The sequence below is a fragment of the Elephantulus edwardii genome, unplaced genomic scaffold (assembly GCF_000299155.1).
Source record: "Elephantulus edwardii isolate Elephantulus edwardi_28Jun2011 unplaced genomic scaffold, EleEdw1.0 scaffold00128, whole genome shotgun sequence".
Classification (NCBI taxonomy): domain Eukaryota; kingdom Metazoa; phylum Chordata; class Mammalia; order Macroscelidea; family Macroscelididae; genus Elephantulus; species Elephantulus edwardii.
The window spans coordinates 2,313,449-2,327,923 of record NW_006399878.1 but is presented as its reverse complement, the minus strand read 5'-3'; the positions used below and the strand labels follow the sequence as shown (position 1 = coordinate 2,327,923).

At 38.5% G+C, this 14,475-nt stretch overlaps 1 protein-coding gene across 1 annotated transcript in view; it reads right to left on the bottom strand.

The window, feature by feature from the left end:
• The window catches only part of MTUS1 (microtubule associated tumor suppressor 1), a 161,428-nt gene that overhangs the window by 131,921 nt on the left and 15,032 nt on the right, over positions 1-14,475 (bottom strand). The window lies entirely within an intron of this gene.

Below are 14,475 nucleotides of genomic sequence, written 5' to 3'. Positions count from 1 at the left end.
AACCATATAATTCCGCTTGCTGAAACTGAGGAGGACCTAAAGACTTTGTTGCAATATGTTAAGGACTGTAGCCTTCGATATAGATTGAAGCTCAACATCAAGAAAACAAAGATTCGTAAAACAACCCAGAGGTAGATGGAATTTGCTCCAGGACTTAAGAACAGTAAATGACATAGCTGAGCCTCTACATCTTGTAATTCCTAACCTCTACACTATAATAGACAAAGTGCTAGTCTATAGGCCTTTTATTGTAAGAACCACCTTCCCTCTGTAACTTGATTTATGCCACTATTAGAACCTCTACTCAGAATATTATTGCTTTTTAATTTTTGACTCATGTACTTTTAACTTTTTAGTTAAATTTGTGTCTTCTAGGCTGCAACACTTCCATGATACATCTTCAAGGATATGAACACGTGCGGCTAAGCACAACTGATAACAGTGAATCTAAATTCCAAAATCAATCTCCATAATAGTCTATGTGTTTCCTACTGCCAACGGGGCCCTTTAGAGTAGTGAGAGAAGATCTTCAGCCTGAAACCCACAGCGTCCCTTTTCAGCAGGAAGTAGCTAAGAGAATACGCCATCCCCTTTCCTTATGAATCAGGGTGAAGTCTCTCTCAGGGAGGAGTGATAGGGAATGGCAAAGGACACACTGACAAAGGAGATTAATCAGAACTGGCTTTGACAAGCACTGTGGCAATTGGACAATTAAAACAGACTTTCAAGGTGGGGGAAAAAAGAACAAACTGGGGAGGAGGGTAGAGAAAACAGTGCAACAATGAATGAATGAAAACCCAAAATCTCTGTAAATGTTCATTAAAACTAATAAAATTTAACAATAATAAGGAAAAAAAAAGAAAACAAAGAGAAAAAAGAAGAAGATGCACTGCCATCCCAAGGGCACATGGGGTTTGAATTTACCAGCTGCTCCAAGGAGATAGACGGGCAATATCCTCTTGTATGATTTACAACCTCTGAAAACCTGCTGGAGTGTCAGCTATGAGTCAGTTCTGACACAACAGTATATAACTACAACAACAACGAGAACTTAGAAATATTTTAATGTTATGAAAAATATCCAAAAATTATAACTATTGCTCAGATTCATTAAATAAATACAAAAATTAAAAAAAGAAAGAAAGAAAACAAAGATTCACCCTGGACCAATTGCCAGCATCATGATAGATGGAGAAGAGAGTGACATTGTTCACAGCTTCAGCTTGTCTGGCTCCACAATCAACACCCTTGGTACCAACAGGCAGGAAAGTAAGTGACAAATTGCATTGAGAAAAAGTCTCCTGTCAGGGACATCTCCAGGGTACTGAAGAGCAATGAAGTCATTCTAGAGACTAAGGTGGATCTTATGCAGGCCATGGTCTTTGCAATTTATTTGCTATGCACCAGAGAGCTGGACAATGTCTAGGGATGACAGAAGGAACACTGATGCCTTTCTGCTGGAAAGAGTATTGAATATACTATGGAGGGCAAAAAGAACAAACAGGTTCATCCCAGAGAGGATGAAACCAGGCTGCTGCTTGGTGACAAGGACTCTGAAGCTTCATCCCACATACTTTGGGCATGCTGCAAGGACGAACCAGTCTTTGGAGAGGGACATCACACTTGGAGGAGTTAAGGGACAGTGCAAGAGAAGACGACCCTTGATGAGATGGACTGACTCAGGGACTGGGGCTGCTGTACATAGAATCACAGGCAACTCAATGGCACATACCAACAACAGCAATTTTAGTCAAAATGCTAATATGCAGAGTTGTGAGTATTGAGATGAAAAACAAAGGTTCTCTTAGGCCTGTTTATTTTTTTTTTATTTTTTTGTATCTTAGAGATAGAAAAGCAGGATGAGGTAACTGGAATAGGAAAAGGGTGGCTGGAACACTGTTACCTGCAGTAAATAACTCTTAAGTCTTAGAGCCCTGGCTGACAGAGGCTTTTGGCAAAGCTTGAACACAACAATAAAGCTCCCCTCAAAGCTGTTACTGCTGTTAGATGTCACTGAGTCGATGCTGACTCATCGCAACAAGAAGTTAGTTCATCAATAACATGAATCGGTCATAGAATAAAATAACCAAATAGGCAAATATTTAAAAACAGTAAGGAAGAACAATAGCATCTGATGTGGAAAACTTGAAAATACTTAACACCAGGTGGCGCTATAACATCAGTATTCTTTTTCATTAACTCCATCGACTTCCCATAGTTTGGTCTTCACTCAAATCACACACTCATGAGGACTGGAGGTAGACTCATCAACCTGGAGGTAGACTCATCAACGATCTGCGTTATACAGATGACACAACCCTGCTTGATGAATCTGAGGAGGATCTGAATAGTTTGCTGCAGAAGGTCAAGGACTGCAGCTTTCAATATGGATTGAACTTCAACATCAAGAAAACAAAGATTCTCACCACTAGGCCGACTGGTGGCATCATTATGGATGGTGAAGAGATTGAGATGGTTAACAGCTTAAGTTTGCTTGACTCCACAATCAACACTCTTGGTACCAGCAGCCAAGAAATTAAAAGACGAACTGCACTGGGAAAGTGTGCCATTAGAGACCTCTCCAAAGTACTGAAGAGCAACGATGTCAGTCTGGAGACTAAAGTGTGCCAAAATCTTTGCAATTCCTTGCTATGCATCAGAAAGCTGGAGAATGATGAGGGAAAATAGGAGAGTAGATGCCTTTGAGCTGTGATGCTGGAGAAGAGTGTTGAATAGACTGCTAGGAGAACAAACAAGTATGTCCTAGAGAGGGTGAAGCCAGGCTGCTCCTTGGAGGCAAGGTTCTGAAGCTTCATCTGACATACTTTGGACATGTTGCTAGGTGGGATCAGTCCTTGGAGAGGGATGTCATGCTTGGGAGAGCGGAGGGAAAGCACAGAAGAGGAAGACCCTTGATGAGATGGATTGATTCAGTGACTAGGGTAATGGGGGTAGGTATGTCTGAGACAATAAGATTAGCACAGGACAGAGAAGGGTTTAGGGTTGTTATACATAGGGTCACTATGAGTCGCAGGTATGTCGACAGCACACAACAAAAACAACAATTTTGTAGCAAATAGCATAGTCCAGAAGGAGTTGCACCACTAAAGTTCAAATCTCTTAGGTGGTTAGATATCGCCAGCACTTCCATAGGCAAAAGATAGGCTATGTCCTCCCGTGTGATTTAAAGCCTTTGAAAAAGTCACTGGAGGGTCAGCTATGAGTCAGTTGTGACTCACTGGCATTGAGCTGAGGACTATGTAGCAAAAGCATTTCTATTTAACAATTAGATATGTGTACTTGATTTTCTCTGGTATCTTTTAAAATAGAAATTATATTAGCTGAAAACTTTGAAAACATTTCCTTAGTTCAAATTACTTAGAACTAGTTGTAGTATTCTAATAGTTCACTTAACACTAATGTGAGCATTGACGCTTATACCTGTTATCAAAATAAAAGAGATTCTCAAGTTCAATCCTCTTCACACCTATTTCTTTTGAAACATTATTTGCTTTATATCAACTAACTCTATAGAGTGCTCTGAAGTTCAGTGGTTAAGGAGTTATGCTGCCAACTCAAAGGAAGGAGGTTTGAATCCACCAGCCAGCTGCATCTCAGGAGGAAGATGGGGAATCTCCTCTTATGGGATTTACAACCTCTGAAAACCTACTAGAGGGTCAGCTATGAGTAGGTTCCAACTTGGCAGCACAGAATACTCTATATACAACTTACATATACTTATAAATTTTCATCTGTAGTCCTATCCATTGTTTCTAAGTCCAGAGTCCCTCTTACTTTTCAGTATTCCTGGACAATGAATAAGGATGACAAAAAAAGAATTGATGCCTTGGAGCTGGGGTGTTAGAGAAGAGCACTGAACATCTCCTAGACAGCCAAGAAAATAAATAGATATGTCTTGGCTAGAGTGTACAGCCGGCGTGCTCTTTGGAGAAAAAAAATGATGAGGTTTCACCTCACATACTTGAACATATTGCTAGGAAGAGCTATTCTTTGGAGGAGAACATGATGCTGGGAAGAGTGGAGGATCAGCAAAGGAGAAGAAGACTCTCAACCATGTAGATTGACAAGGTATCTGCCGCCAATAGGCTTTTGTGTGTCAGGAAGTGTGAGGATGGTGTAGGACAGGACTAGATTCAGACCCTTTGTTCATAGGGTCACTATGAGTCATACTCGGCTCGATGGCACCTAACAACAACAACAGATACCTTTCTAAAGCATCTAATACTATTAATGAGAGATTAATTTTTTCCATTTCCCCAGGCTTATAATATTGGCATTACATTTTACTTTCCAAGATTACCACCTCTAGCATAATTTTTCAATGCTAGTTATACCAGATACCTGAGGACTTTGAGATTTGAAAAATAACTTAGATGAAAATGATACTGTTATTTGTTGCTAACTGGATCATGAATAAAGCCCCTTGGAAAGGAATGCTCAATGCTATGTCTCAGTGATTTAAAATTTCCCTTAACAGAGACAAAAGAGCTCCAGATCTAACATGTAAGTAACACACCTTGAGATATTACTTCTGTTTCCAGTCTTATCACTGTACTAATACTTTTATACTAATGTGAATCTGCTCCAGTCAAGTAAGCAAATCACATAGCATTCTAATTTGTTGTTGAGCATCATTCAAAGAGTTCATTTTTTTCCCCTCCATTCAAGTCCTAAAAATCATTATTCAGGTCCTTCTATTTTGCCTAATGACTTGTATCAGACTCCTACCATCCCATCCTCCTATCCTTTATCCTTTCATAATCTCCCAAACATGGCCAAATCTAAAATGTCCCATTATCTCTTGATAATGCTATTCTTTTTAATCCATGCTGTTACTGTTGTTGTTTGGTGCAGTACAGTCGCCTCTGACTCAAGAGTACCTCTCACCCTCTAAGCGACAGATCAAAACTCTACCCTTTCTGGTCCTCTGGAACAATCCCCACCATACTCAAACCCACTATTGCACTAACTGGGCCAGTTCCCCTCACTGCAAGTTTTCCTCTCTTTTTATGATCTTCTACTTTGTCAAGCCCTATCCTGAAGTACAATGTTGTGAATGACAGGATATTATCCATATGCATGCAAAGATGATCTGTTAATATGACTATTACTCAAATACATGGACAAGGAGGAAAGGAAATATTTTTCCAAATTTTGCAGTCTAAAGTTGACCAAACATGCAATCAAGATGCTTTTATGATAGTTTGTGACTGGAATGCAAGACTTGGATGCAATGAAGACAAATTGGTAGTTGGAGAGAACACAGTTTGTGACAAAAAATGAGATTTGGAAATAGAATGATCAAATTCTATACATCCAATGATTTATCCATCACATATATTTTTTTAAAATGGTGATGTTAATGTATTTATTTTATCTATTAAATCTAACAATAATATGCCTTTCTTTTATGATTTATTTCTCATATTCTGTTTGTTTGAAAGTTCACAGATCATAATGGGTTTTCATTTAACCATTCATAAACTTTTTGTTTTACAACATTCATTTTAAAAAAGGTGACTTTATACATGGATATGTGGAAGGAATAGTTGGAGAAGCACATCCAGGCCAGGTGCTGCTTATGGAACAGATAGATCATCAATATTCACATGCAAATTAAGACTGAAGAAGAAGAGAACAAGTCCAGGAGAACCAAAATATGATCTACAGCCTATTTTACCTGCATTTAAAAAGTATCTTAAGAACAGGTTTGAAGCACTGAACACCAATAATCAAACATCAAAGGAGATGTGAGAAGACATCAAGGATATTATCCATGAAGAGAGCACAACATGGTTACAGAGAAGAAAAGATCCAAGTGGATGTCGGAAGGCTCTGAAAATTGCACTACAGCATTCAGAAGCTAAAACAAAAGGAATGAATGTTGAAGTAAAAGTGCAGAACAGAGGATTTCAAAGGACAGCTTGAGAAGACAAAGTATTGGAGCAGAATGTATAGAGAGCTGGGATTGGAAAATAGAGAAGAACTTGTTCAGCATTTCTCAAGCTAAAAAAAAAACCCAGAAAAACAAATACAAGCCTCAAGTTGCGATACTGAGAGATGTGATAGGTAAAACCTTGAATGATCTAAGAAGTGTCAAAAGAAGATGGAGGGAATACACAGAATCCCTGTACCATAAAGAATTGGCTGACACTGAGCTATTTCAGGAAGTATCACATGATTAAGGACCAATTGCAACAAAGAAAGAAGTTCAAGCTGCAGGGAAGGCACTGATAAAAAATAAGGGATACGAATTAACATGTTTCAACTAACAGATATAGTCCTGGACTTGCTCATCAGTCTATGCCAAGAAATTTGTTGGCGGACAACTGCCTGGTCAACTGAATGGAAGAGACTCTTATTTGTTCCCATTCACAAGAAAGGTGACCCAACAGAATGTGGAAACTAATGAACAAAATTATTAACATCACATGCAAACAAAATACTACACGATCATTCAAAAGTGGCTAGAAAAGTACATAGATGGAGAACTGCTAGACATTCAAGCAGGATTCAGAAGAAGCTGTGGCATTAGGGCTATCACTCCTAATGTCAGATGGATTCTGGCTGGAAGCAAAGAATACCAGAAGACTGTTTGTGCTTTATTGATGGTGCAATGGTACTTGATTGTATGGATCATAACAAATTATGGCTAACACTGAGAAGAATGAGAATCTCAGAACACTTAACTGTGTTCATGTTAAAGCCTAGACCTAGACCAAAAGGCTGTTGTGTGAACAGAACATGGGAACACTATATGGTTTAAAATGAAAAAAGGTATGTGTCAGAGTTGTGTCTTCTCTCCATGCCTATTCAATCTATACAATGAGCAAATTATTCAAAAAGCTGGACTCTATGAAGAAGATTGTGGCATCAGGATCAAAAGAAAACTCATCAACAACCTACGTCATGGAGATGACACAACCTTGTTTGCTGAAAGTGAGGAGAACTTGAGCACTTTCTACAGAGATCAAAGAATAGAGCCTCCAATCTAGATTACATCTCAACAAGAATACAAAAATGTTCACCACTGGAACAATAGGCAATAACATGATAGATGAAGATTGAAACTGTCAACAACTTCATCTGACTTAAATCCACAATTAACATCCTAGGTACCAGCAGTCAAAAGGTCAGGAGATGTACTGCATTGGGAGAATCTGCAGCCAGGGATCCCTGCAAATTATTGAAGAGTGATGATGTCAGTTTGAGGAATAAGGTACACCTAAATCAGGCCATGATCTTTTCAATCACTTGCTGTCCATCTAAAAGCTGAAAAATGGATAAGGATGACAGAAGAAGAATTAATGCCTCTGAGCTGTGGTGTTGGAGGAGAGAGTTGAACATCCCATGGACTGCCAAAAGAACAAATAGATATGCCTTGGAGGCAAAGATGCTAAAAATTCATCTCACAAACTTTGGGCTTGTTGCTCAGAGGGGCTATTTCTTGGAGAAAGTAACATTATGCTTGAAAAGGAGGAGGGCTGGCAAAGAAATAACACCTTTCTACTAGATGGATTGACACAATGGCTTCAGCAATGGGCTCAAGTCCATCAGAGATTGTGGGGATGGCTCAGCATGGGACAGGGTTTAGAGCTCTTGTTCACAGGGTTGCTGAGGACTGTACTCATCCTGATGGCACTAAGCAACCACAACAAATTTTTCCAATCATGGTATCTGTTTCCAAGGACTGACCCTTCTTAATAACATGCTCAAAGAAGCTGTGACTACGTTTCATCACGCTTGGCTCTAAGGAGCACCTAGTCGCCTTTCTTCTAAGACAGATGTGATAGTTCTTTGGCTGCTCATGATATAATCCTCTGTCAGATTTTTGATGCTGTAAATCTTTAAAGGAGCAGAGTGCTTCACCTTTCTGCCTCAGAGCAGATGATGGATTCAAGCCACTAACCTGATCAGCAGCTAAACATGTAGCATGCTACACAACCAGGGATCCTTACGAATAAATAAGTTTATATATTATAATATTATGATAATTGTAACTATCACACCCAGTTTACAGATGAGAAAACAACTTTGATAGTTAAATGCTTTACATTGGCCACATACCTCTAAACAGTGATAGTGAGGCCTAGAACCCAGGTACTGAGCTACTAGTTCATGGCACATCTACTTCTGCTGTGTGGGGAAAGAGTGAGATTCTGAGGAGAATGGAAGTATCACAGTTAAGGGAAGAAGTACTGGACCTGGGTTCAGATTTAAATTCTGCCTGAAATTAGGAGGGTCGCTTACAGGGGGATTGGCAAAAACAGTAGAAATGCAATGAGGACATTTGAGGATCCTGGAGATGAAAGACAAAGATTTAAGGCCTATTTGAACAGATACTATTGACTTAATTGGTTTATTATAAGCTGGTGATTGAACATAGACTTGCATATAAGCAACAGATTTGTTTTAATGTTATAACTATAAACATCTTTTGCTAAGGAAAAATTTGGCAGAGATAATACAGACATCCTGATTCAATAACAGAGAATCACTGGATTTGAAGCATCCCTCATTAACCTAGCAATTTACTTAGACAATTTGTTCAAGGATACAGTGTTCAACAAGAAAAACAGATGTACCCTAAAACAAAAACTATTAAAAAAAGATACATTAGGTAAAAAGGGCGGGGGGAAGTAGAGAAGAGGAGACAATATTAACACCCTGTTTTTAAAAAGTTTTATCTATTTAAAATGAGGGAAAGAATTATCTAAAAGAAATCTCTGATTAGGCATTATTTGCATGACAATGATCCAGAACAAGAGGTGCACAGCAAAGTGGACTGGGGCAGGGAAGGGAGCCAATTGTGCAACAATGAATGGATGGAAATCCAAGTTTTCTGTAAACCTTCGTTAAAATATCAGTTTAAAAAAACCCTGAAAAAAATTATCTATTTAAAAATTCGAGAAGGATCATATCACGATTTTATAAGATTATTCGAGGCTATGGCAGAGGGGGTGTGGAGGAAAAGGAGTAGGATCAAGAAATGTTCTCTTCATTCATTATATATATACTTATACTGTTGCTCACTCACTGTTGTTGAGTCAATTGCAACTCACAGCAACAAACACTGCATTGGGTTTCTAAGGCTACAAATATTTACAGGAGGAAACGACTCCTGCCAAAGAGTACCTTATTGTTTTGAACTACCCACCTCAGCGTAGCAGTACAACATATTAGGCATTATGTGACCAGGGTTCATTATATAGTATGTATGTTTTTATACATATGGACTCATTTTTATAATTAACCTAATAAATAATAAATATTGTTAAGACCAATAAGGTCAGATCTTTAATCAAACAAAACATAACTAAGACAAAACAGATTAAGAACCAAGAAAGGATCAATTCAATCAATAAGCAGATTTAGTTTTTATAAGTCCCAATGTCAAAACAACTTAAAAGCACACACACAAGTACACACAAGTACACACACACACACACACTTTCACACTCTCAATCCTTGTTGCATTAAATGCTTTTGCTTTATTAAACAATCATCACTTCTAATTTCCATCTTAATTTTCCACATCTCAGTGAAAGTTTTCACAAGCCAAATAATGTCTTCCTTAACCTTCCCTGCAGTCAGAAATCACCATGTGACTCACTTGGTGCCAGTAAGATGGAAAGAACAAAATAAAGCTGTTAGCGGGTAGGTTGCTTAGTAACACTTTTCTTCCCTGATGCCTTTGAACACAGTAATAGAAGTACATGAAGGGTGGGCCTCTTAGTGACCACATTTTAAATGAAGAAAATCAAAAGGAATATGGTGAGAAAGAAGGACTAGAAAGGAGGAGAGATGACACTATTCAACCACCAAACCTAGAGCTGTCTATTTCGAGTCAACCTGTTAAAGAATGACAACGTTCTGGATGAAGCCAGAATATTTGTTGTATTTTTCTGTGAGGTGTTGGGAATTTGTGGTCTAAATGTTTACATCCCAGTCAACACCCATTTGACATGGGTGGTTACTCCTTCTATGTAAACACTTTCTCTAATTGAATCCCGACATACCACTTGTGACTGTCATCTCACCTTTCTAGCTGTTCCTTCTTGGTCTTCTTATGGGTCCTCTCCTCGGGTTTTAAACTTTGGAATACTCAAAAATACTTAGAAGGAATCCAAGGAGTGACTAAGCAAAACTTTTGGCCTTTACATTTTCTACATTTGGTAATCTCACCAGTTTGGTGAGTTTGTACTGATGCTCTATATGTAAACGATGCCCAAATTTATCTCTCTAGATCAGTCATTAGGGAGCTCTGGGGGCTTAGTGGTAAGGAATTGTGCTGCCAATGCAAAGGTTCATAGTTCAAGTTTACCAGCTGCTCTGCTGAAGAAAGATGGGCAATTTCCTCTCGTGTGATTTATCAGCCATGAGTCAGTTCATACATGATGGTACACAGCAACAAAAACCTTATCAGTCAGTTTTATAATCCAGGCTTGTATATTTATCTTTCACCTTATATCTCTAGCTGTCATCTCAAAATATCTTCATAACTGTGTTCCTGAAACCAACTTCTAAGCATCTGCATCTCTATCATCCTTTCTCATTTCAGCTAATGTAACATCTTTTTATTGTTCCCACCAAAACAGTTGAGTCATCCCATATCCATCTCTTTTGCTCCTAACCTCATCAACTTAAAGTCCTGTTTATTTAAACACTTATCTAGAATCTGACAGCTGCTCCAACTCGACCCACGAAGCCATAATTTCTGCTGTGACAGTATCAACACCTTCTGATTAATCTTCGTTCTATCCTTACCTCATGCAATATGGTCTCAACATGACTACCAGACTTTTTTGAACACTGAGATTGTTTCTCATTTGCCAGTATCATTCATTGACAACTCTATACTGAAGAGGTGAAAAGAAAAAGGACATTTAAAATCTATCATTTTCCCCCTTTCTTTTTAAATTGTGGTTTTAATGATAGTTTACAAAAAGTTTGAGTTTTCATTTATTCACTGATGCACATTTCCCTCCCTCTCCATATGTATACAAAGAAGACTTATTAATATAACCATTATTTAAAAGTATTCAGCAACCACAAAAGCTGATTAATTATCAAAGTTTCTACCTGATGTATTAATAACTGGTGACTGGAATGCTAATGCCAGAAACAAACTAACAAAAAAAAAACCTGATAGCTGGAAAATATGGTTTTGGAGACAGGATAGAGGGGAGGGAGGGAAAGGGGGAACAGAGGTGAGGGAAGGGGAGGGAGCGTGGGTGGGGAGGAGGAAGAGAGCAGGAGGGAAGGAGGGAGAGAGTGAGGCACAGAGAGGGAGAGAGAGAAAAATATGGTGAAAGGTGCCAAGGAGAAAAAGAGCAAGCAGGTATAAAGAGAAGGAGAGAGATTTATTTTAGTATTAGTTTGATAGACCCAAGGGAGTTTCATCTGAATAAAGGTCTGAAGTAGCCAGCCATAAAGAGAACTAAATAAAACTAAACAGCAAGTTGAGAGACAACAAGTTGGAATTTGTTGACATGCTCTAAAATTAGCAAGGAATGAAGGAAAATGGGAAGTAATAAGAGATTAAGTCTGAGAGGCTGTAAGGAACAAGATAATTTACACTCTTAAAATCACTGTATGGACTTTGGCTTTTTAAAGAGATTATGAGAAGCTATTAAAATAATTTGGTAACATTCAAGATATATGAGGTACTTCTCTTGTAAGGATGGGTTCCCCTGCTTAGGACAATAAACTCCACAATAAAATCCTTTTGCAACACTGACTGACCTGGGCCTCCCTACATCCATCTTTTCTCCTTGCTGACATCCAGATATGTCCTGGTTGCCCATCTGCACTCTTCCCTGTTTCATCCATCTCCATTAACTTTTCCTCAATCTTTACCCTTCTTTAATTTGAATCTTAACTGTCCTCTAGTATCTACAATGCCAATTGTAGAAATGTAGTGTTGGCAAGAGAATATGGACTATCTAATTAACTGCTAAAGAAAAGCAAGCCTGCCATAGAGAAAGTGTAAATAAGGTGCTCCTTAGAGGCAAGAACGGTGAAGCTCTGTCACATACTTTGGGCATCTTTTAGGAAGAGGCCACTCCTTGGAAAAAGGCATTATGCTGGTCAAGTTGGAGGATCAAAGAAAGAGAGGAAAACTCTTAGCAAAGGCCTGGAGCATATCAGAGATGGTAGGGATGGTGCAGGATAGGGCAAGGTTCAGGTCTGCTGTCCACAGGGGTGCTGTGAGTTGTAGTCACTTCAAAGTATATAATAACAGTTCCAAAAAAATGCTTCCCTCTATGTCTACTGTGCTACACTGTATTTCTAGGATCACAGTGGGCACAAACTGAACAGGACATAGCAACACTAAACCAGACCGACAGAAATGCAAGAAGACACATAAACCTAAAAATAGGAAGAAAGAATCTCAGTAAACTGTAGAATTTGCAAACTTACTCTCTTCTGAACTCTCACTATATTCACACTTACCACTGGGGATATATACATATAATTATATATACATATAATTATGTATACATACAATGATATACAGATATAATTCTACATATATATATACACATGAAATATTATATACCTATACCTATCACTATACATTTCTTGCTATGCATCAGAGAGCTGGACAATGACTAAGAATGATAGAAAAATTGATGCCTCTGAGTTGTGATGCTGGAGAAGAGTATTGAACATACCATGGACTGCTAAGAGAATAAACAGGTAAGTGCTGGAGAGGCAAGGATTTTGAAGCTCTGGAGGGATGAGTCCTTGGATAAGGACATTATGCTTAGAAGGGTGAAGGGAAAGTGCAAGAGAGGAAGACCTTAGATGAGATGGATTGTCTCAGTGACTAGGATAATGGAGAGAGGTGTGTCAGAGAAAATGAAATTGGCTCGACATAGAGCAGGGTTCAGAGCTGCTGTACATAGGGTCGCTATAAGGTGCGACTCAATGACCAAAAACAACAAATATATATTTATACATACACATAAAACCATATACACACACACATAAAACCATATGCACATATGTTCATGTGTGTGGGCGTATATAGAGAAGAACCTGTCATCTCTCCTATTTGGATGTTAGTATCTCAAGGGCAAGAACCATGTCTTACTATACCATGATTCCACAGTGTCTGGAATAAGACTTGCACAGTTTAACACTAAAAGTACCTATTAAGTGTATGGATTATCTATCTACCAAAACATAAATGCTCTACCTTTCTCTGTGATTAAATTTGAGTATTAGTATTTTAAATTCTTGAGTTAGCCACAGAAATACTACACTAGTAGTAAACAAGCCACTGCATTCTGCATAAGCATCATTGTTAGCAGAAATTCAAGGGTAAACGACCAAGATAAAGTAAAAGCACTGCAGATGAGTCACAACAAAAACAGCATGTCTTAATAGGGTGGTAATTTGACAGAGAAACGAACATTCCATCCCACAGAGCACAGTTCTCATAAAGACGTGAATAGAACAGAGGTGCAGTGTGCATGGTGATACTGTCAGTACCTGCCTCTGCACGTATGTTCACAAGATGTCTGCTGCTTCAGGTGGAGATTAAACAAAAATAACATCTCTTTAGTCATAGGCCTCACAACTAAGAGAATTCGCTTTTAAAATTCAGGGTATAATTAATAAAATACTTAGAAGTATGGTATGCTCTCCCTGGCTGCCACAAAGAAAACTTACACTAGGGTCTCCAAATACTCCTTGACGTATTGCCAGGCTGACAAGGCTCTCCTGGGACTACTACTGAGACTTCTGGTAAGGACCAAGGTATGCTCATATGAACCACTTGGCTCCAAGGAAGCCCAGATTCATGAAGAGAGCCACCTTGTACAATGAGGTCTTTCAGACTTCATCCTCTTGAATTTATTTCTTTGTCTAAGGTTATAAAAATGAATGAGTCAGTAAGATATACACAACCCATTTGAAGGAAATTACCGTGCCTCATTAAAGAGAGATGGAAAATATGAAAGAGGAAGTTACCTTGCACATTTTCCACAGCTGCTATTCTGAATCCTCCTCTTAACTCTCCGTCCAGCTTTTATCTAATCTCTAAATGTATCTACACCTACACCGTTCTGTATTCCTTCATCACTGACACATACTTCGATGAGCACTGGACACATTCTGGTTCCTCTACTGCCTCTTTTTCAGATACACTTGTCTCTTTATCAACTATGTTCCCACAGGCTTTCGTAAATCTATGGACATGTTTAGTCTTTTAAAACAGAAACATACATAAGACTCATTCCATTGAGATACTTCCATGTCTTTTCAAATTCAACATGCTTCAAACTAAACCCACTATTCTTCTCTTGAAATCACCTTCTTGTTACTTTATAAGGATACTGGGTGGCACAATGGGTTAAATAATGGGCACCTAACTACAAGGTTGGCAAGCTGAACCTATCAGTTGCTCCACAGAGATGGCAGAAAAATATGTAACCATCTACTCCC